Source organism: Schistocerca cancellata, chromosome 6, assembly GCF_023864275.1.
Source record: "Schistocerca cancellata isolate TAMUIC-IGC-003103 chromosome 6, iqSchCanc2.1, whole genome shotgun sequence".
NCBI lineage: Eukaryota > Metazoa > Arthropoda > Insecta > Orthoptera > Acrididae > Schistocerca > Schistocerca cancellata.
Genome location: NC_064631.1, coordinates 655,983,926 through 656,007,142, shown reverse-complemented (window position 1 = coordinate 656,007,142; position 23,217 = coordinate 655,983,926). Strand labels below are relative to the sequence as shown.

The following is a 23,217-nucleotide window of genomic DNA, read 5'->3' as shown; positions in this document are numbered from 1 at the left end:
GAATCCATAATTTCTCAGACTATTCAAAATGGAAATGATTTTGTTTACCTATACATCAACATACCAGTATTTATATTCATCTAAATGTGTGGTGATAAGTTCTCTTAGCAAACACACTATCCTAGTTAAACCTCAGTCTTCAAAAGCTCCCCTTGGATTGTCCCGTATTTCCTTTGCCATGCTAGCCTTTTCTGTATGAATGTAACTTACAAGATGGACTAGAACAATTAATTTGAATTTTGTTTTACAATCTTTGTTCTCTGGTCTTTAAGGTTCCATGTGTGACATCCCAAAAGTTGTCCAGCTGTAGATAAGCTTCTACTGCAAACTTCCAAAATACATAATTCTCTCAACCCATGAGCTTCTCCATTTGCACAGTTACCATATAATTACTGTAAATCATAAACTTCTCACCAAACAGTATTAAGCTTTTCGACATTCACTGATCAGACTTAACTCAATTTGATTATCCTAGGCCCTTAATAAGACGAAGGGGATGGGGGTAATCATTGAAATTTTCAATTTTAAAACATTTTTGACACAGCTAGGATATCATCCATGAGGAATAAACTTGTTTGTGGTAGTAGGAGAATTTGTTTTATTATCATTAGCTATTTGTCATCCACTCCACCTAAAGATAAATTGTTCAAATGGCTCTGAGCACTATGGGACTTAACTTTTTAGGTCATCAGTCCCCTAGAACTTGGAACTGCTTAAACCTAATTAACCTAAGGACATCACACACATCCATGCCCGAGGCAGGATTCAAACCTGCGATCGTAGTGGTCGCGCGGTTCCAGGCTAAAGCGCCTAGAACCACTCGGCCACCCCAGTCGCCACCTAAAGACCTCTTGACTTTCCTATGCATTGTAGGCTTCAACTGTACACTTGAATGCAGCCCCTGGTTGTTTTCTATTATCATTTACTCAGCTTCCATTACATCATAGGCTGTCTTTTCTTATACCAGCAAAGAACTTACTTAAAGTTCAGAGACAGAAAGGCCGACCATTACATACCTTCAGGAGCAGAAATTCTAAGTACTGCTGACACACATACATAAAAGCACAATACTATATATGTCTTCTTATAATTATATTGTTTACTCAATTTGATTTTCCTTTTGACACAAAATCTTGTATTGCCCATCTATTATGTATTCACATGGTTACATATCCTCCCCACAAAACATTTCAGTTTCATTACAATCACAATTGCATTGTAGTGTCTGCTACAAAGTTCGCTCCAACAGGCAATGTCATTGTGATCAGTGGTGCAGTGTCATGCATGTGGTCTGTGTTAACAGATGAGCTGCAGCTGTCAAACAGCTTCCACTCCAACTACCAGGGGTGCTGTTTTTGAAGTTCTTTTGTATTGTTTATTTTTTCACATGCGAATTTTTATATGATTTGTATGTTCCATGTTTCTATGTTCCATTCAGAATTAGTCTCTCAATTATACAGTGTTAATGACCATTTTTCTTTTTGCCTCTTCCTGAGTTATAGGCATGTTCAGAACGTTTCACCTGAAAGTTAAATGTTTGGATTTGTATTCAACTTAGAGAGGAAGTGCTTGTCCAATCTATTTGTCAGACACTGTTTTGTTCCGTGAAACCTCCAGACTCGATTTTCTTCATGCCAAGCAAAGATCATTTAGCTCAAATCCTGTAGTCTTGGCAAATAGTGACCCTGACATAAAGAAGAAGGTTGAGTGACTACTACAGTATTTAAATATCAGGTAAGATTCAGACATGCCAACAGTGTCTAGACAAGCAGTCAATTTACATCCATCTGGCCAAACAACCCAATTTTATGGTTTGCTCAAGTTGAACCCAGTTTTAGCTATCCAGGGATTACGACTGACTTGACAAAATTCACCCATGTTGTTAGCCAACTCGACCATCACTAAGCTGCAGAGGTACAAGAAATGATCACTGCGCTGCCACACAAAAATTGATATGAAAATCAGAATTAATCTGGAGAGTAGCTGTGCTGTTCAAAACTGGATCAGACCGGTACTAACACAAGAAGACATCAGTGATCGTAAACTGTTGCAATATCTGCATCATCTCCAGAGGAAATTTGATACAGTTACCGTCCTTTATAACCTGCTACACACCCCATGGAGTAGCCGATTACCTCCACAAATCAAAGCGATCGTGGCGCCGCAGACATAAATCTTGTTGGACATGGTGGCTGAGCTTGCAGATTGGATTTTAGAGAACATCACACCCACACAGGTTAATGCAGTGACAGTGCCATGTATCAGTGTGACAGGGGCACCAATCGTCACATGCATGGAATTTGACTCACTGGTAGTGGAAGTAGATATGCCATGCACACTGATCAGCATGCTATTGTCCTAGGGCAGTGTTTGGAATGGTACAGGATGTAATCACCAGAGATCCAGTAGCTGATCATCAACAAATGTTGCTTTTTCAAACACATATTACTTTACATGCTGGAACAACCGTAGGTTCCGCAAACATATGCGTAAATGTACAGCACTGTGTTTGCACCCAAATGCCAGCGGCAGCTGGTAGTAGAAGCAACTGACTGCTCAACAAAGTCATGATGCCTGTGTTTTATTGACAGGAGATCTGGTCAGGAATATTTAATAGACACTGGCTCAGGCTAGAGTATCCTGCCAGGAACTTTAGTCCACCACTGTAGACTGCTGACTGTGTTCTGTTTACCTTTGGTGAACAACTCATCTATCTATACATATTGAATGCAGTGGATAAAGTTGAATGTGGGACTGTTGCATCCATTTATGTAGGACCTTACTGTTGCTGACACTGTGGAGCTGATCTCCTGGCACATTACCATCTTTTACCAGATATAGCCAATGCCAAACCGGTTGACAGTATTACCGGGCTGACCGCAGCACACAGATGGTCCATCAGCATCTTGTAGACCAAAGAGATTCTCACCTGATTGTTTGGCCACTGTTAAAGCAGAATTCAGTGTGATGTTTAAAGAAGGCATTATCCGGCCCGCAAGTAGCCCATGGTCATCTGCACTGCATCTTTTTCTGAAGAAAGGAGAAGCCTGGCGCCCATGCAGTGACTGTTGAGCACTCAACGCAACAACCATGCGTAATTGGTATCCCATGCCTTTGGTGTATGTCTATAATTATGATCTCCCCATTGCAACAATATTCATTGTTTTAGGCTATACCAAGGCACATACACACTTACCTGTGGCAGAAGAGGACATTCTGAAGACAGAGGATAATCACTGATATTTGGGTTACAGAACGCTGCACAAAGCGGACAGAAGTTTATTGATTCCATTCTATGAGGACTGCCGCATGTGTCGCATACTTGGATGACATACCTTTGTTTTCTGTCACCAGAGACCGAGCGGGGTGGCGCAGTGGTTAGCACACTGGACTCGCATTCGGGAGGACGACGGTTCAATCCCGCGTCCGGCCATCCTGATTTAGGTTTTCCGTGATTTCCCTAAATCACTCCAGGCAAATGCCGGGATGGTTCCTCTGAAAGGGCACGGCCGACTTCCTTCCCCATCCTTCCCTAATCCGATGAGACCGATGACCACGCTGTCTGGTCTCCTTCCCCAAACCAACCACCACCAACCATCTGTCACCAGAGAGCAACATCATCGGCATCTACAAGAAGTATTTAAGTAACAAAGGTCACAAGATTCGTGACAACCACTCGCATATTTCTCCCACAAATTGTCATTGTATCAGCATAAGTGGAGTGCATACAATGTGAATTCCTTGCTGTGTGTGAAGCAGTTAAATACTTACATCCACAAATAAAGCAAGGACATTCATGATATATGCAGATCACAAACCAATGATCTACACATTCAAAAGGAATAGCATCAAACATTCCCCCGCCAGTTCAATCATCTGGAATTTATAAGTCAATTTAGTATGGACTTACAGCACATGCACAACAGGATGGCTGAGAGTTTCAAACATTCACCAACGATGCCACATCAGCATTGCAGCTGCAACTCGTCGACATTCAAAGAGAAGATGCCAGACTATATTCTAACATCTCCTGAGAAGGACCTCATCCTTTTCTTCTGTCAGCTTTCCAACGACAAGCCTTCGACAGTGTCCACAACCTATGTCACCCTGGAGCCCTTCCCATCTTTCACCTCATGTTACAATGCTTAATGCTTCATTTGGCGATATGTGGAGAGGGATTGCCAAGGGTGGACATGGACATGCCAGGGTGGACGTGGACATGCCTTCAATACCAGATTTGCAAAGTGCCCCATCATGTGCAGACACCAATGAGTAACTTTCCAGATGCAACCTCTTGTTTCACTCATGTGGAACTTGGTGTTGTGGGACTGCTTTCTCCACTGAACAACCAGCAATATCTCCTTACAATGACTGACCAATTTACGTGCTGACCAGAGGCAACATCTGTGGACAACATTATCACAGAAACCATTGCCTCTGGCTTCACGTCATTTTGGCTAGCTAGGTTTGGCTGGTCGCTCCACATAATTACTGATTGAGGCAGGCAGTTTGAATTGGAGTTGTTCACCCAGCTGGCTACATTTTGCATGTGTGTACATCATAAAACTACTATCTACCACCCTGCTAATAATAGCATGGTCAAGAGATAGCACTGTTCCATGGAGGGAGTGCTCAAATGTCATGGTACATTCTGGACTTCCACCGTTCCGATCATTCTCTTGGGCTTTAAAATGATGGATAAACGAGATTTGGACTCTTTAGCTGCAGAAATAGTCTACAGAGAACCACTGCATCTTCCCTAGGAATTTGTCGAGGCCAGCTCACTACAGTTACTAACTCAAAATAAGTTGTAATTTCTTCAACAATTAAGAGCACTTTGCAAACATACTATCCCCCTCCATTTCCACCTTTACACTGAACTCGTGGAGGATCTTTTCTATATATGAGGGTTGGAACTTAAATAGTGAAAACTGTTTATTCACAACCGATACAAAAGAGTTACATGTTTACACCTGTTACTGTTCTTCATAGTAGTCACCAGCATTGTGTAGAACCTGTTGCCAGCGATGTGGAATCCATAGTATACCGTTAGCACAGCCTTTTCTGTGGTGTGAATGGAGCGGTCTACTGCCTGTCGAATCTCTGTAACACTTCTGAAGCGAATGCCACGAATTGGTTCCTTCATCTTCGGAATCAAATCAAAGTCACAAGGACTTAAGTCCAGGGAGTATGGTGAATGGTACAGCACTTCCCAGTCCCATCGACCAAACAGAGTAGCCACAGCTTGTGCTGTATGCGCCCATGCATTGTCATGCAAAATGATGTGTGGCTTGCGCAGAAAGTGTCGCCGCTTCTTTCACAAAGCTGGTCACAGGTGATGCTCCAAAAATGAACAGTAATACTGTGCATTGACGGTCTGCCATGGAGGAACATAATGCATTAGGATAACACCATCACAATTGTACGCAAGAATCACCATAACTTTCACCATACTGGGGCTCTGATGCACTTTTGACTTTCGCGGCGACCCATAATGACGCCATTCATTGGATTGGCGTTTCAGTTTGGCTCGTACAATGTGGCCCATCTCTCATCCAGTGTTGCGATATGGTGTAAGAAAGCCTCTCCTTCGTGCTCATAACACTCCAAGTGCATCTGAGCACTGTCATAACGCATCCATTTCTGCATTTCAGTCAAGTCATGCGGAACCCATAGTGATGCAATTTTTCGCATGCCCAGTGGTTCCTTCAGGATGCGAAGCACAGTTGTATGCACTAATCCAGTATCGTGGATGAGCTCATGAATTGTATGGTGTCAATCACTGTCCACTAACGCGGAAACAGCATGCACTTCTTCTTCAGAGATGCTAGGGCGACCAGCCCGATGCACATTTGCCACAGTTTGCCAACCTTCGTTGAAGGCTTTTATCCAATGTGCCACTGTTCTGTATGGCAATGCTGATGCCCGCACGCCTCTTGAAGACCTTGATGACACTGTCGTGCTGTACGACCTATGGCACATTCAATCTTGAGCCAGCTCAGTTATTCCTTTTTCAAAAACATAGTGACACCGTTAAGTTAGGCCACTCACTCATGAGTGATTGTGTTTCCCTCAACTGTGCCCACGTCGTTGACATGGGACGGGCGAGTCCGTTTGCTGGAGGTAAGGTAGGTATGTCAATAACATGTGCTATCAGCGACAATAGTAGATTCCATTGCATAGTGTCTCCACAACAGTGTTGCCACTATTTAAGTTCCAACCTACGTAATAAGTCTATGTTGTTTGTGGAATATAAAAAAATCTAAAGGAGAAATAGCTTCCCTCAGTAAACTACAAAGTAGTTATGTCGTAATTAAAACAGCGTATCCAATCCAGCTCTTGAAAAAACTTAAAATCGTCTCTACAGTTGTGATGTTTAGCCATATATCCCAGTCCCAATGCAGTGCTTCAAGTACCAACACTTCAGGTATATGTCTTTCCACTGTACAAACTCTTCAGTTTGTGGAGACTTGTTGGCCATCACTTGGAAATTTGTCATGTGAGCAACCACTATTCTGTGTCAGTTGCAGAGAAGATCACCCTCCCTGATCCCTAATGTGTGTGCTGCATTAATTGAGGAATGTGAAATCCAGGAGCTTAAGGTCTGCAATCACCTCTCAGATTTTGAAACTGAAGGAAAGTGTAATTACTTCTATCCTGTAGTTGCAACACAGCTTGTTCCATTTAGTTTTGTGGTTTTATGTAACATGTTTGTCTTTGTTTCTCCTGTCAGGTATCCTTTATTAGCAATTATGTGCTCACTTGAGCAGTTCTATTTTTGCCACCATCTCAGTGTCAATTGTTAAATGAAGAAAAGCAGACCTAATTTGTCTTGTTCTGGTAACTATGGACTTGAATGTATGCAAAGAGAGGCATGCTTATGTTTTTGTAACAGTTTTGATAAAATAAAAATGGTGAGTCTTAAAATATGTTAATGTGGACTACATTATTCATCAACCTTGCAAATCATTTTATATTTGTATTTTTCAATGAGAAGAAAGGGAGACTATTGACATAAACCAACCAAAATATTTCTTAAATCAGTTACAGTAGCGAAAGTTATATGACATGGGGAGATAGCTCCTCCCCTCTTGTTGTTCCAGTAACACCCATCTTCAGAGACCTGAGTTCACCACACCTGGTGAGAGAAACATCCTCCTCCATTAGCATTATCCAGTAACAAGGCTTCCTTTTGGGAACCTTCTCTCTGGAAATCACAGACCACCTACCTATCACCAGCCAATGGCTGAAGGATGCATGAACTGCCGGTTCCATGGCTGCCTGCTTCTCTTCAATCCCTGCCACCACAGTGGATAAACTCTCACACGAGTACTGACCCTCTAAACTGGTTAAGGAGATAAAGAAGAAATCTTGGGTGAAGACTGCTCTGGTGAACCTGGAAGCGCCAAATCCTCCTTCACCATCAAACTCAGAACTTATATTTGCAGATGTTGTTCCATCCCCACCAATGACAGACAATGGTACCAGGGTGTGACCTGTCCTGCGGGCCCGTCAATGCCCAACCAGGACTCCTTTAATATGATAACAATGAGCTGTAATGAATATTACGGTCACCTGCCAGAAATATAACAATTGATGTCCTTATGTTTTGCAGTCTGTGTTGCATTAGCTGATGACTATTCTCCAGCCTTTTGAGATCACCATGCTATCTATTGGAACCATACTGGCCATAAAGGAGTGTCTGGATGGTGGTTCATGAAGATATTACCAGTGCGAGGATTCCCCTTCACTTAATACTGGAACTAGTGGCAGAGTGAGTGTGAACATCAGCAGTCACCAACATTAATTCACTTACTACATTGAGATGAACACGTTTACCTGACAATTCTCTGCTCTCTTTCTCCTACTTGAGAATTTCAGTGAACCAGTGAACACCACCTCATATGGGGAGGGGCAGGTGTCTTTGGATAGATCAACTTCTTTCTGATCTCGATCTGCGTCTCCATAACGAAGGTACCTCTGCGCAATTCGGTGCCACCAGTGACACATTTTCAGCTATTGAATTTACGACTTTCTCCCTCAGTCTCAAAGCTTCACCACAGTGGTCACTGTATGATGATCTTCATGACAATGATCACTTTCTGGTGATCCTGTCACATCCTTGCCACTGCCTGTTGGACCATTTGCTATGTTGGGCTCTCTGAAGAGCGAACTGGCAGCTGTATGCCTCTGCCATCACCTTCATGCCCTCTCCATCAGAGTATATTGACCAGGTTGTCAGAGATCTCTCTGACGCAAGCACCTGCACTTCTGGAACTGTTATCCATCTTTTCATAGGTCCCCTCCTCCAATGGCTGATATTGTGATTGACCAAAGATATTTCAGCAGCTATTCATGCTATTGAAGGCATTGCAGTGTCTCAAGCAAGATCCTTCACAGTCCACCCTCATCAGTTTCATGAGGTTCCTCACAAGGACTCACTACCTAATTAAAAGGAGGAATTCTGGGAGCACTATGTCTTCTGTTTGGCAGCATGAACATCTTTAACCCAGGTCTGAATGAATTCTGTAGTTTTATGGCCCACCAAAGATCAACAGTTGTTCCAAGTTTTCTCCTTTCTTGCTGATACTTCCCAGGCCATTTGTGACAGTGTTGGTGTCCTCTTTTTATCCAACTACATTTTCAACACATAATAGACAAGATGAAGATATCCCAATATCCTCCCCCCACTTCCCCTCCTCTGTCATAACCCTGAATTAAATAATGAACATTTTACTGAATGCAACTGCTTCAGGCTCTTGACACATCACACATTATGGGCTCAGGGATTCATTCAGTTCATAATCAGACGATCTAGCATCTGAATGAGATTCACAGACTCAGTCTACTCAGGGTCTACAACTGCATTTGATCAGAGGGTGTTTCCTCTTTGTATTGGAGGGGTAGTGTTATCATCCCAATCCTTTAACCAGCAAAACGTCCACCAGCTGCTACGGACTGATTAGCCTCATCAACATGCTCTACAAACTGCTTGGAAGGATGGTAGCCCAACTATTATGCTGGGTTCTTGAATCACAGGGCCTTCTATCCCCATATCAGTATGGTTTTCTGGAGGAACAATCCACAACTGACCATCTGGTTAGGTCAGAGACAGCAGTCTGACAAGCTTTTTCTAAACACTAAAATCTCATTGAAGTCTACATAAGATGTACCAGGTGGTTACAACTAAAATGCAGCTACTCACAGAGGTCCAGTATGGGCTATAATTATCATATGGCAGTGAAACGTAGTAAATATGATAATGCATAACTGATTTACGCTGAAAAAATATTAGTTCTAATTTTGGCCACCAGGTGCAAATCTGGTGTTGTGAATGCAAGAAAGACATATAGAAATGGTTTCATATGTAATGGATTAGGAACAGGACATGGGCAGGAAAGGTGAAGCAAGTGAGAAAGGCATAATGTTGATTTTATTGTTAACCATTGCTTATACAGTTATTCAGTATGAATACTGGAAGCATCAACAAGATGGTGCATTTGTAAAACTATTTGATCAAGAGCACCAGATGTTCACCTGAATGCCAAAATTGAGACTAATTCTTTTTCCAACGTAAATCGGTTCCACATTAATGCGTTAGCATATCTACCAAGTTTCACCGCCATACAATAATTACAGCCCACATTGGACCTCAGTGAGTTTCTGCTCTTCAGTTATAACCACCCAACACCGTGTGCCCCCATCACGCTTTACCGGTGCCTTTAAGGCTCCCTCCCATGTTCTCTTCAACTGTTTTTATCTCTCCAGTTGTTTCAGTTCAGAAATGGTACATCGCTCAGCTCCCCATAAGTCTAAGCAAACTGTGTCCCTAGGGGCTCCACTCACCTTTATCACAATCAGTGAGCTAATGAGTTCTGTTGGACCACTGATTACCCCAGCACTGTATCTTGACAACTGTCGCATTTGGTTTAGCTCCCAACCTGTAGTCTTGCCTGAATACCAGTTCCAAGGAGCTTTTGGAATGGCCTCTTCTTGGCCCCTGTCTAATGGCTTCCAGTTTTCTTCTGTGAAAATGGAGTTATCCATTTCTATTGTTGTATCACATTTAATCCTGACCCAGAAATTTCCTTGGGCACTCAGGCACTTGGATGCTGTGTAGTCCCGATTCTTGGGACTCCTCTTTGATAAAAAGCTGACATGACTGCCCCATATTCATCAGCTTAATACTAGCTGCATTAATAAGCTCAATGCTGTCTGCTTCCTTGCCCACACTTCTTTGTGGATACTGCTACTCTATTCTGTATTTACCAGACCATAATCTTGTCCTGACTGAACAGTGGTTATCAGGTTTATAAATCAGCAACACCCCTTTGGCTTTGAAATTATTTTTCCAAGATCATCATCATCAAGTAAGACTGGCCACTGCCACCTTCTGGACTTGTCCCATAGACAGTTTCCTCATTGAAGCGAGGATCTTCCTCGTCATTTCCAGTGGTATCAACTCTTGCTCAAAATGCCAAGCAACAATTTCCTAATCATCTGACTTGTCAGATTCTACTTTCATACAGATGGGGTTCCCAGTTGATATGAATTTTGAGACACTCTGCACTCGTACTATGTGCTGTCTTCCAGTAGAACATGGATAAATACTAATTAAAAGTAACATCAGAACTACAGAGCAGTGGAAAGGCATATCTGTGAATGATTGTGTTTCATTTTTGTGGATCACATGGGTGAGTTGATAGAGCGTGAGGTCATCATGTTGAAACTTCAGTCATGTCAAACCCCACTGGTGACAACTTGTTTTAACTGTTTACACTTGAAAATGTTGTAGGGGAGAACATTTTCCTGACGTGTAAAAAGACTGTTTGGAGTTTGTAGCAATGGTATTTTGCCAGTCTGCTGTCGCTTTGTCAGTTGAAAGTAGCAAGCCTATAGAGTGCATTTGTATAGATAGGTGTAGTGTTCTGTCAGATACGTACGACAGAACAGACGCCATTCGTGATGAAGCAGCTAGTGCATTTGTAGCTTCACAGTGTGTGAAAGTAGTAATAGTCCCACATAACAATTTCATTCATAATATAGTAAAAATAGTTGTCATCATTGGGATATGAATCCAGAACCCTTGGTACAACGATCTAATGCTCTACCAACTTCCCCACAGAAGCTATACATACGTTACTCACAGTTGTGCTTTTCCTGTGCTCCATAGTTCTGGCGTTACTTTTAATTAACATTTACACCCGTTCTGCTGAATGACAACACAAAGTACAAACTAAATCAGAGTTCTGGTTGATACTCTATCCACATAGAAAGTTTGGTACCGATCTGAGTGTCTGGTATCTGTAGGGTTGAGTGTCAGTGCATTACAAGTACTTCATAAAATGTATCCAGTGGACCAGTTGATTCAGCCTATCCATGACTCCTTATGGCAGCTCCAAACCCATGGCAGGAAGGTGATCTTTTGCTGGGTACCTGGCCACGTCAGGTTACAGGGAAATGACATGGTTGTGAAAGCAGGCAAAGCAGCATGTCGGGATGGTGATGTTGTCAGTGCCCCATCCCCTTGCACACTGTCATCTCATTTCTCTGACAGATGCATCATGTGTCAGTGGGAGACTGAATGGTTGAAGGCAACAGAAAACAAACTCAAATTGACCCCACAGGCATTGCAGATTTCATGTCAGCCTCACCACTGGGAGGTGGTTCTGCTTACCAGGCTGTGCATTGGACATAGCCCTTTAACACACAGCTCCATCCTACAGTAGGAGAATTCACCACTCCATAAGGCTTGAGGTGCATCACTTTCAGTTCACCGTATTGTGTCTTGTATACTGCTATCAGGATAGTCCACAGTCTCAATGGAGATCTGCCCACCATCCTCACTGCTACTGGTCCACTGTTACAAGAGTGGTGACATTTTGTGAATGGTCAGGCCTAAATTGGCAGGGAAGGGAGGCAGACTTTAATGCATTATAAACTGTTCAGCATGTGGGGACAGCCTTAATCCCTACCAATGAGACTGACATGCTGATTTTTCCATCAGGGCACTGATTACCATGATGGTGAATACCTCTCACCTAACACCATCATCATCATCATCATCATCATCATCACATCTTAAGGAGTATCAGGGTGCTACCATCATCCACACTGATGGCTTTAAAACTGTGAATAGGGTGGGAAACCTTTTTGGACATCCTATTGATCAGGAACAGTCTTAGCTCCCATGAACATGTAGTTTTCTTATGGAGAAGCTGACAGCCTCTATCAGAGCCCCATTTATTATTAAATAGACTTCCCTTAGCTGTGTTGTAATTTGTAGTGGCTGAATGAGCTGTCTCCAGGCTATTGATCAGAGTTACTTTTGTCACCTTGTGATATCTGCTATTTGTGATCTTCTCTCTGACCTTAGTCTTACTACTTGCTCAGTTGCCTTTATCTGGGTCCTAAGTTGTGTAAATACCACAGGAAATGAACTAGCCAACTGTCTGGCTGTAGACGTGATTATTCACCCAACATTCACTTTGATGATACCAAGCTCGGATTTGCCAGTGCAGATCCAGCCTCTATTTCCTTCTGAAAGGAATCTACCTTCCTGCTCACCTCCATATCAGTCATACCAGGTTTATCTGTAGTATTATCTTATGTAATGACCCACATTGTGATTGTGGAGCCTTATAGACAGTAACTCATGCCCTGGGAGAATGCCCCCTCCTTCAGAGTATCCAAGTCAAGCATGGATTTTTAGATTATTTGCCTCTAATGTTGACAGATGACATATGGACAGTTGAACTGGTTCTTCATTTCCTCTGAGAAAGTGGTTTTTACTCTCTGATTGAATGATTTACGCTGCTTTTGGGGCAGTAGTTGGGGTGTGGTGTATCTCCACCACATCCTTGGGCCAGAGGCCCCTCAACTGCACCTCCTCCACCAGACAACCAGATTATCCCTCTTTCACCCTGTTTTTGATTACTTTTAGATGCAGTTAGTCCCTTTTTTTCCTTTGCCCACTGATACAGCACTCTGATGAGGGCAAGGTCATAAGGATTCCTTACCTTTAATACTAACTTATGACAAAAAGACAGTTGAATAAGAATCCACTCTCTGTAGGACCCATTCTGACCTTGTAGTGGGTTCTGCTCCCATGTTTAACACATAGACTATAACAGATCGAAGGAGGGACGACTATGGGAGGGAGACCCCCAAAGCATGCTGAGCCCAACCAAATCAGATTTCATTTGTCCCATTGTCCAACCCTTCAAATGAAAATGTTTACTAAGAGCACGGGTCTCCCTATTTTCTCTCTTCTTCTTCTTCTTCTTCTTCTTCTTCTTCTTCTTCTTCTTCTTCTTCATCTTCTTCTTTTTTCTCATTTTCTTCCACATTTCATTTCTGGTATGAATCAAGAGTTGCCTGTCTGACACATTGAGTTCCAATGATCATATGGGGTATCAAGTGAAATTTGTGACTGGACTGAGGACGTTTTGGTAGGGAGGACACAGCACTTTATCTTAGATGGAGAGTCATCGTCAGATATTGAAGTAACTTTGGGTGTACCTCTGGGAAGTGTGTTAAAATCCTTGCTCTTTGTGTTTTATATTAATGACCTTGCAGACAATATTAATAGTAGCATCAGGGTTTTTGCAGATGATGCAGTTATCGTGTACTTCACAAAACTGAAAACTATACAGTGAGTCACTGATGGAATCGGCCAACACACACAAATACCTGGGTGTAATGCTTTGTAGCGATCTGAAATGGAATGATCACATAGGCTCAGTCCTCGATAAAGGAGTTAGTAGACTTCATTTTATTGGTAGACTACTGGGGAAGTTCAATCAGTCTACCAAGGAGATTGCTTACACATTACTCGTGTGACCCAGCGTAGAATATTTCTCAACTGTGTGGAACCCATACCAGATAGGACTGATTGGGGAGGGGGGGGGGGGGGTGATATTGAATGTACACAGAGAAGGGCGGCACGAACGGTCACAAAAACACTGAAGGAACGGAACTGGAAGACTCTTGAAGACAGATGTGAACTGTCCCAAGAAAGTCTGTTTTCAAAGTTTCAAGAACTGGCTTTAAATTATTACTCTTGGAATATACTACAACTCCTTACATAACACTTACACAGGTATCATGAAGATAAGATTAGAATAGTTACAGCTCAGGCATTCAAACAATCGTTCTTCCTGCACTCCATAGGTGAATGGAATAGGAAGAAACCCTAATAACTGGTACAGAGGGACATACCCTCTGCCATGCACCTCACAGTGGTTTGCAGAATATAGATATAGATGCAGATGTAGACCTCGTTTACAGCTGCTACAAGGATCTTACTTACATGTAATGATGCCATTTGACAAAATTTCCTGCCAATTTTAGAAACTATCAGATATAAAAGTATGAAAACTCGGATTATTAGTTAATAATATAATAAACAATGCTCCTTCTCACTCCTAAATGGGAGAACATCAATCATAAGCTTCAAAACTCCCAACAAAGTGTAGTGGCAAAGACATGATCCCTAAGGTGGCTGGTGATTTGGGCTGCTGGTACATTAGGATGTAAAGCAATAGACCTGGCAGGCCGTGTCTGCGGGAGTGGTTGTAGCTGGTGTTGGACAGTGGCCTGTCAGGGAAACATTGCTGATTAAGAAAGTCATTTATTCATGATAGTTAACAGTGACAGAATTGAAGCTGGAGGGGTAGACTGTAGCCTCTGTGACATAATCGGGCACGATCACTGAGGCATGCTGTCAGTAGTCGTCTGCAAGAAGGCAGCATTTGTGTGCTGGTGGCAGGTGTTACAGTCAGCACAGTAACAGAATGCTGACACTAACAAGGGAACCTCCCCATCGCACCCCCCTCAGATTTAGTTGTAAGCTGGCACAGTGGACAGGCCTTGAAAAACTGAACACAGATCAATCGAGAAAACAGGAAGAAGTTGTGTCGAACTATGAAAAAAATAAGCAAAATATACAAACTGAGTAGTCCATGCGCAAGATAGGCAACATCAAGGACAGTGTGAGCTCAGTAGCGCCGTGGTCCCGTGGTTAGCGTGAGGGGTCCTTGGTTGAAGTCTTCCCTCGAGTGAAAAGTTTAATTTTTTATTTTCAGACAATTATTATATGTCCGTCCGTCCGATGCGAGGTAAGTGCGCCGTAGTATGTATGCACAAGAGAACCTAAATCGGGCAAGGTAGAAGAATCTTTTTACCCATTCGCCAAGTGTACAAGTTAGGTGGGTTGACAACATATTCCTGTCATCTGACGGACATGCTGTCACTAGTGTCGTATAGAATATATCAGATGTGTTTTCATGTGGAGGAATCGGTTGACCTATGACCTTGCGATCAAATGTTTTTCGGTTCCCATTGGAGAGGCACGTCCTTTCGTCTACTAATCGCACGGTTTTGCGGTGCGGTCGCAAAACACAGACACTAAACTTATTACAGTGAACAGAGACGTTAATGAACGAACGGACAGATCATAACTTTGCGAAAATAAAGAAAGTAAAATTTTCACTGGAGGGAAGACTTGAACTGAGGACCTCTCGTTCCGTAGATGCTCACGCTAATCACGGGACCACGGCGCTCCTGAGCTGACATGTCCTTGATGTTGCCTATCTTGCGCTTGGACTACTCAGTTTGTATATTTTGCTTATTTTTTTCATAGTTCCACACAACTTCTTCCTCTTTTCTCGATTGATCTGTGTTCAGTTTTTCAAGGCCTATCTACTGTGCAAACTTGGAACTAAATCTGAGGGGGGTGCAATGGGGAGGTTGCCTTGTAAGCAGTGGCATCAACTGGTGACGGGTCACAGAAGGCAGCCACGGCAGCTGACCTATAGGGCAAGCAGGGTTAAACAGGTGCCTCCTGCACGGCTGACAATAACGGCATGTGCCCTCCATACATGCTGGACAGCAAAAATCTGTGACCACATGCAGTGGTTGACAACGACAGCAACAGTGACACTGTGCCCACTTGGGTGTTTGTGGCTGGTCAAATGGATGGCCCAGACTCAAATCCATGTGTCATTAGGAAGGTGTCCAGCAGCGGATGTTAGTCACTCAGTGGGTGAGCCAATGATCTGTAGGCACCTAGTAGACTCCATTCGGACTTTAAAGTTTAGGCAGAGCTACTGATAGCAATGTCGGACGCTGGCAGTCGGCTGTTTCTTCTTGGTGTGTAAGCAGCCTTCCTGTCACAAGTAGCAACTGGCATTGACTAGGTAACTGGACATACTGTGCACAATCAACACTAGTGAGGGCACTGAGACTGGGGGTCTGAATTACGTTGGCTAGTGTCTCTAAAATGACAGCACTCCCGGTGCAGAAGTCACTACAGGGTGGAATGGCCAGGCATAATGATTTGGAAACTATGACTTCATTTGCCCTTGTTTTTGTGTTTGTTCAGCTCCTCCAGAAGCTCTGTTGGTGCTGTAAGGACAGCCTTGGCTGTCAGAGATGCTAGCTAATTAACTAGCTGCTTCTGCATTGTCAGTGTACTGCATATGGTTCTTGTATACTGAACACTTAGTATTTAGTTATCAAGCTGGTGTGAGCTTTTCCACTAATGATCTCATTCTGCTGAATCCATGCAGGAAACATTTATCACACCAGGCAAAGCTGTGGTGCTATGCTCTCTCCCCTTTAAGAAATGTGGTCTCCAGATTGCGAACTGTTTACATTTCTGAAAAAAGATCTTCATACATTTCATGGGTTGACACATAGAGTACAATATTCTTTGCGTCTCTCTACTCTTATGTAGTGTGAACCACATTGTTCGTTGGTTGCATAATAATTTAAGCAGCATTTTCTAATATTAACTCACTGTACTTCCGTCATTTTTCAGACATAGACATTACTCCATTGTATTGTCACTTAACAACCAGAAAGAACAAAAACAAATAATGTCGAAAAAATTCTTTCTTCTTTACACATCATCTAACAGCAAATAAATCTGTTCGACCTTATTTCTCATGCACAGCATTTCTATAATTTGTCAGGGTTTTTCATATAAAAAAACCACCCCCGCTGTTTTGGTAATCATCAGGAACGTCATCTTTGCAACAAAAGTCTCCCTTACATTTTGCCAGTAAATACATCCCTAAAACTATGCTCACACAAAAAACACATATGGCACTACCACACATGAGATGTTGGTCAGTAGTTCCACTTATTTCCCTATTTCAATGCTAATTACAAAGTGTCTGTTTCTTGCAGTGCTATGCTTCCTTGTACCTTTGCTCACCCAAAGAAATTTCCCTGTAGCACTTTCACATGATTTGAATCTTAATGACTGTGTATGCAGTTTTAGTTGGGTCTGTCCTCATGACAGGAAAACCTTGTGACTGTGTGTCATTGCCAGCGGTCTCCCTTGGCTGAAACCATGTATCCCCAAGTTACACTGTGCACTGTGAAAGATCAGTCAGTGTTCAAACCATAAACTTTCAAGTGTCTACCAGTGACACAAACAAGAAATATGTAGAATGCTTTAGGGAGGACTGAAAGAAAGAATCGGTAAGATTTCAAAACATAGAACATAATGCGATTATTTTCACGGTACTCTTTCAAGTTCAGATTGCTATGTAGCAAATATTCAGTAACATTGTAAGACCATATTGTATCCCTGAGGACCTGTCAGTATAGGGAGTGACTGATGTACCTTTACCAAAATTACAGCATGTTCCTCAAATCAGTATTACTGAGAGTACTTCTCTAGGGACCAAATTCCTTCTAAGGTAGTTCTAGTTCAACCATGTCACCATCAGTAGAAAGAATACCAAGAAGTGTATCAAAGTATAGGAAGTGCCAACATCAGTTCAGACCACTGCTTGTCTCTGATCAACACTAATTTTATTCCTCTCACAAAGTGAAGAGGTAATAAAGACAGTCAGTTCACAGTTCTAAAATACAGCAAAACACAACTGAAAGACAATAGCTTTACTAGCATGCCAGGAAATAGCAAGGAGAAAAATGACTGATCCGATACACAGACAGTACCAATAGAAGAACTGACATAAAATATGGCTTCAATAAGAAGAAATAAATAATTGTAGCATATGTCATTGTGTCATAAAGCAAGAGAAGAAAGAAAACAGGTATGTTTTACATAGAATCATCTAAGCTCACCGTATATCACACATTATTTCCTGATAATAAAGAAATATACTGCTAGGACTATCAAAAATGCCAAGAGACACCCTAATAAGCACATCATTGATGAAACAGAGGATATCTTCCAGAGGGGCAACATCAGAAACGTGTACAAAACCGAAATTTCAGATTATCGTCTTCTGAGCTGTGCTGCAATTGCTGTTGCAGAGAACACAAAAGTCCCATATGTACTTAGGAACTTGATGGTAAATAACAATTACATTTTAAATGTTACTGACCTGGACTCTCACACATCTACCAATGAGAAAATTGGCCAGGTCACCTCCAACTTCAGAAACAAATAAAGCTGCATGTGAAAATAGAATCATTGCAAGTTTGCAGAAACAAGCAGTTGAGGACTCAGTCCACAACAGAAACACTTTCAAATCATTGTACCTCAACTCTCATTCACCCAGTATGTGGCAAAGGGGAAAACTGATCTTTAGCAGCTACTAAGGGGTCTTTCTATATGTACCTTTCAGAATCCTCTCCAAGATATTACTCAATACAGTAAGAACACAACTGAGCTGTTGGTATAGGAGAATACCACCCCACTGGATTTACAAAGACAAGGTCATGTGTAGAACAGGTTCTGAAACGCAAATGTACGTATACCAGCAGGAACTTTGGCACTTCACCATATGTAAGAATTTTCATATACTTCTAGAAGCCACCCAAACACATACACCATCTCCAATTTAAAATTTGACAGAGTCCTGTCAAAGAAAATTGAAATCAAATGAGCTGTTAGAAAAGAAGCATAGCTATACTCTATCCTCTTCAATCACCTGAAGGAGCATTTGAGACTGGACGAGTACACTGACTGACTACTCTTAGGTTATAGTTACCAAAACTCATGCTATCACTGCTATTTTACAGAGGGAAGTCAATGACGTGTAAGTGGCTGTGATTAGTTGAGAAAGATTCAAATATCTTAAACACCACTTTCAGGGATATCCATAACATAAAAAAGTGTAGAATTTTGATTGGAGAAACTGACTACCTCCAGTTGCTACTAGGTGAAACACTTTTCCATGAAACAGGTGGAAAAAAAGGAAATACATTCAAAATGCTACTTTGAAAGACTATTGGCTTAAAAAGAGTTAAGATCCTCATAATTATAATGAAGCGAATCCAAACCAGCACAAATACTGTCTTCTATTAGGAGAGAAGGTACTTCTTCAGCTAGACCTAGACTCGAGAAGAATAATTTGCCAATTTTTGGTAGACATTTGGCACTGAATTTAGTTTCTTGTGGAAACATTATTTTGGACACGAAATAGAATGAGACTGGATGCTGGCAATAGTACTAATCCAGGACTTGGATATAACTGTCGGGCTGCAAATTTCTCGTTCTGTGTTATAACATGAGAAAGCCTCTGTATAATGAAAAGCAAGAAATTAGGAATACCTACTATTCGAAAGAAAAAGAAAAACATACGTCATCAGCCACTCTTTCTAAACATTATCTGCATATGTAGATTCAAGAATTGAAAAGTTTTGTTGGCTGGATGTAGCCAAGTAGCAAGTATGGCAAGTAGCAGTGTTCATTGTAAAATTACATGACACATAGTAATATAATTGGATTGATAAAAAGTCTACTGACCAAGTGGCAGCAGGAAAAAACTCTTATAAAAGTTAAGGAAATGTTCAAGCCAGTGGCTCCTTCTAGTGGAAGGGCTGAAGAGGAAGGAAGAGAGATGAAGGAAAAGGAATGGCAAGGTTTAGGAAATGTGGAGAGTTGGGAAAAGTTGCCCAGAACACCAGGTCAGGGAAGACTTATCGTAAGAGATGAGAATGAAAGACTGAGTGTTGGAAAATGCACCAGACAAACTTTGAAAACCTAAGAGCTTAGAGGTGGAAGATAGGGTAGTAAACAAGACAGACATTTCTGGACAAAAACTATGTGTAATAGTTAATAAGAGGTTAGAGACAATGAGGTCCTATCTATCTGACATTTGGCCTACCACACATAGAACAGATTTTCGTTGCCCCCATCCCCCAATTCCTGCAATATCCTGGTGAGACCTGGTGCTCCTTCCACATCCATTTCCCTACCCTGTGGCTCCTCCCCCTGTGACCATATGTGCTGTAAGAGTTGCCCTTACTGGTGCTACATCATGTCGTTGGTTCACGCCATCCACCTGGCCCTAAGTTACATTAATTTCTTCACTTTCATCATTTTTCTCAGTAACTATTCCTTTCATTATTCCCTTTTAGTTTTCTGTTTGTTTTATTTTCTGAGTGGCCCATTTTTCCTCCATCTCCACCCGTCTACCATGAAATAATACACTTAGCTTTCCCAATCTTACTAGCTATTGCGTTGATGTTTTGTCAGTTATCTCTGCCTTGCTTATTACTATATCATCACCGTTAAGCTCTCAGGTTTTTACATCTTGTCCATTGCAATCTTTCCTTCTCACCCATCTAGTATGTCTCCTAGACCCAGGGTTCTGGATGAGTTTTCCATAACTCTCCCCATCTCTAAGCCTTGATAGTACTTTTCCTTCATCCCTCTTCGTTTCCTTTCAATCCTTCTGCCAGAAGAAGGAGCCACTGGCTCCGATAGCTTGCACATGTGTTTTCTCATATTGCTGTTGGCTCCAAAAGCTCATTAACTCTAACCTATTATTAACTTTTGAATGATTTTTTTTTTTTTTCAGAAATCTCTGTCTTGCTTAGTAATCATTTTTCCACTTCTCTCAGTTTTTCAAATCTTGTTTGGCGCAGTTCCCAACAATCTTTCATTCCCATCTCATGTGGTAAGTCTTCCATGATCTAGGGCTCTGGGTGACTTTTCTGAACTCTCTGCATTTCCCAAACCTTGCCAGTCCTTTACCTTTATCCCTCTTCCTTCTCCTTCAACCCTTCTTTTAGGAGAAGGAACCACTGGCTTCAGAGGGTTGCACATCTCTTTAACTTTCACATGTGTTTTTGCCTGCCACTGCTTTGCGAGTAGACCTTTTTATTTATAGACTTACATTTTCAAGAATTGATTATCTTGTTTGATATGGACACATAGTAAGTTACTCTAAATAGGATGTGGTATTCAAGTAGATGTTAAGCTAGAAATAGCAAATACACAGCAGCCATGTGGTATAACTGTAAGTGAGGAGGCAATAACGTATTTTCATTGGCGTGAGTCTGAATTGTTGTTCAGCATAATAGCGTTAAACATATCAGATACATTATAGAAATAACATATACATATATAAAACTTATACAGAGTATGGTAGAATTAGGCGAGCATAGAACAGGAACTCATCCATGGGCTTATAAATGGAACCATCCCAGCAATCCACAAACCATTGAAAACTGTGTTGTCTTGTATTATTAGCTGCTACAGGTAGAAGACGTGCTTTCTTGGTGCTGCACATTTTAACGATTTTCACCGAGATAAACTGGCGCTGCAGTGATCTTCTTCGGTACGCCAATGTAGAAGTGTACACAGAATCAGCCAAGTGAAAAAGTGTGTGCAATACGTACGTTTATTTATTTATGAAACCTGACTTCGAAATTTTGCATTGTGTGAAACTTCGTGTACAAGAACTGTGTACCGATCTGAAATTCTAGATTCGCTTATTTTGCTGAACGCGTCGCTTCTGCATAATCTTTCATTGATTGTATTAGTACCCGTTTGTATTGTGGTATATTCTGAAATTTCAAACACTCGCGAATGCCGCAAAAATCGCTTGCTGTTCTCGTCAATTATAGGGTTAAACTTAATTGTGCTCTTCTAAAATTTTTGAGAACACTAGGACTATCCTCGCATTCTCTAGTTTAATTGCATAATTACGTGGAATATAGGTTATTTTTGAAAATTTTCGGACACTTAACAAAACTATATTTTCGTAAGTTACTGGTACGAGTGTTTTGCATACGTAATTTATTTCGTAGCAGATCTGCGTTTGTGGTTCACAGTGCTGCCAAGAATCCATCATCCCTGAATTTCATTTTGTATCAATGCAAATAAACGTGCGTTTTTGAGATTTTTCGAAGCTACCATTGTCATTTGCGTAAACTACGAGCAATTTTTAGTTAATAGGCGTTTGTCATTTAATTACTGTAGCAGATATTCTAACTAATATACTGTGTTACATCTTGTTTTCGCTTAAAGAGGAGTAGCCCTGTATATTATCTGCATCATTGTAAATAACCCTTTATTCGAGTTTGCAAATAACTATAATTAACCTCAAAACATTTTAGGAAACTAGCAATCTTTAACACAAGTTTTTTTGTTGCCTTAATAGAAATCACATTTTGTGTGTTTGCCTTAATTCTCGTAGGGAATTAGCAACATTTTAGCTCAACAGATTAAAAGATAATCAATGGGCTCAGTGCTGTTTTTCTCGGGGGATGCGTACCCGTAAACTAGTTCATCGACAAAGTAGTTTTTTTATGATGTTGAGAACTTGATTGAGTGCCGAAGACCTATTTCACGGACGTAAATTTATTTCATTTTTTCGTGTTGGTAATTGCAATAGGAACGATACCAGTGCAGTTTTTGGTGGGAAAAGCGATATCATTGACTGTTTGAACTTGAAGCATTTCGAAGCTGCGGCAACTGTTCTCCACTACTGAATCGCTGGCAGCCAGTTCGACAAGCATGTAGTGCCCTCGCCCGCTAATAGTGGGCGATGGTAGTGCTAAACGGATAAGCGTACGCTCAAACGCCGAGCTACCGATAGGTGTCTCTACGGTCCCGCTACCATGATCCTTCGCAATTCATTGCCATCTTTGTTTTGTTGTTCTTTATTCGTTTGTGTTTGCTGTTCCGTTCTTGTCGGTTGTGCGAAGTTTTACAGTGTGTCCTGTCTTTCGTTGCAACTTGTAAGTTAAGTTGGAGGTGAGAGATGAGCAGAAAACTAAAAAAAAAAACTATTTTACTTGTTCTCCTGCTATAGTAAAGTCAACTGAAGAGTCTGATACCTTTTTTTATTTCTTTTGTAGTGACATGTTGATGACGTCATGGCTAAAAGCAGATGGGTGATATCCTATGCTTCATTTATAAGTAATTTTCGCTGCATTAAAAATCCCCCCCCCCCCCCACTGCCTTGTAATACATGGCACCAGCCAAAATGCAGCCTCACT

The 23,217-nt window shown here is 41.5% G+C and overlaps 1 protein-coding gene across 3 annotated transcripts in view; it reads left to right on the top strand.

The window, feature by feature from the left end:
- LOC126191065 (zinc finger protein 532-like) overlaps positions 1-23,217 on the top strand; it is a 78,519-nt gene that overhangs the window by 5,612 nt on the left and 49,690 nt on the right. Inside the window, exon 1 of one of the 3 annotated variants that reach the window (XM_049931783.1) lies at positions 22,877-22,972. The exons of 1 other annotated variant lie outside the window; for it this stretch is intronic. The gene's annotated coding sequence lies outside the window, so the exon portion shown is untranslated. Of the gene's footprint in view, positions 1-22,876; positions 22,973-23,217 lie in introns of those variants that run through there. One more of the 3 variants, XM_049931784.1, reaches the window with a different exon arrangement.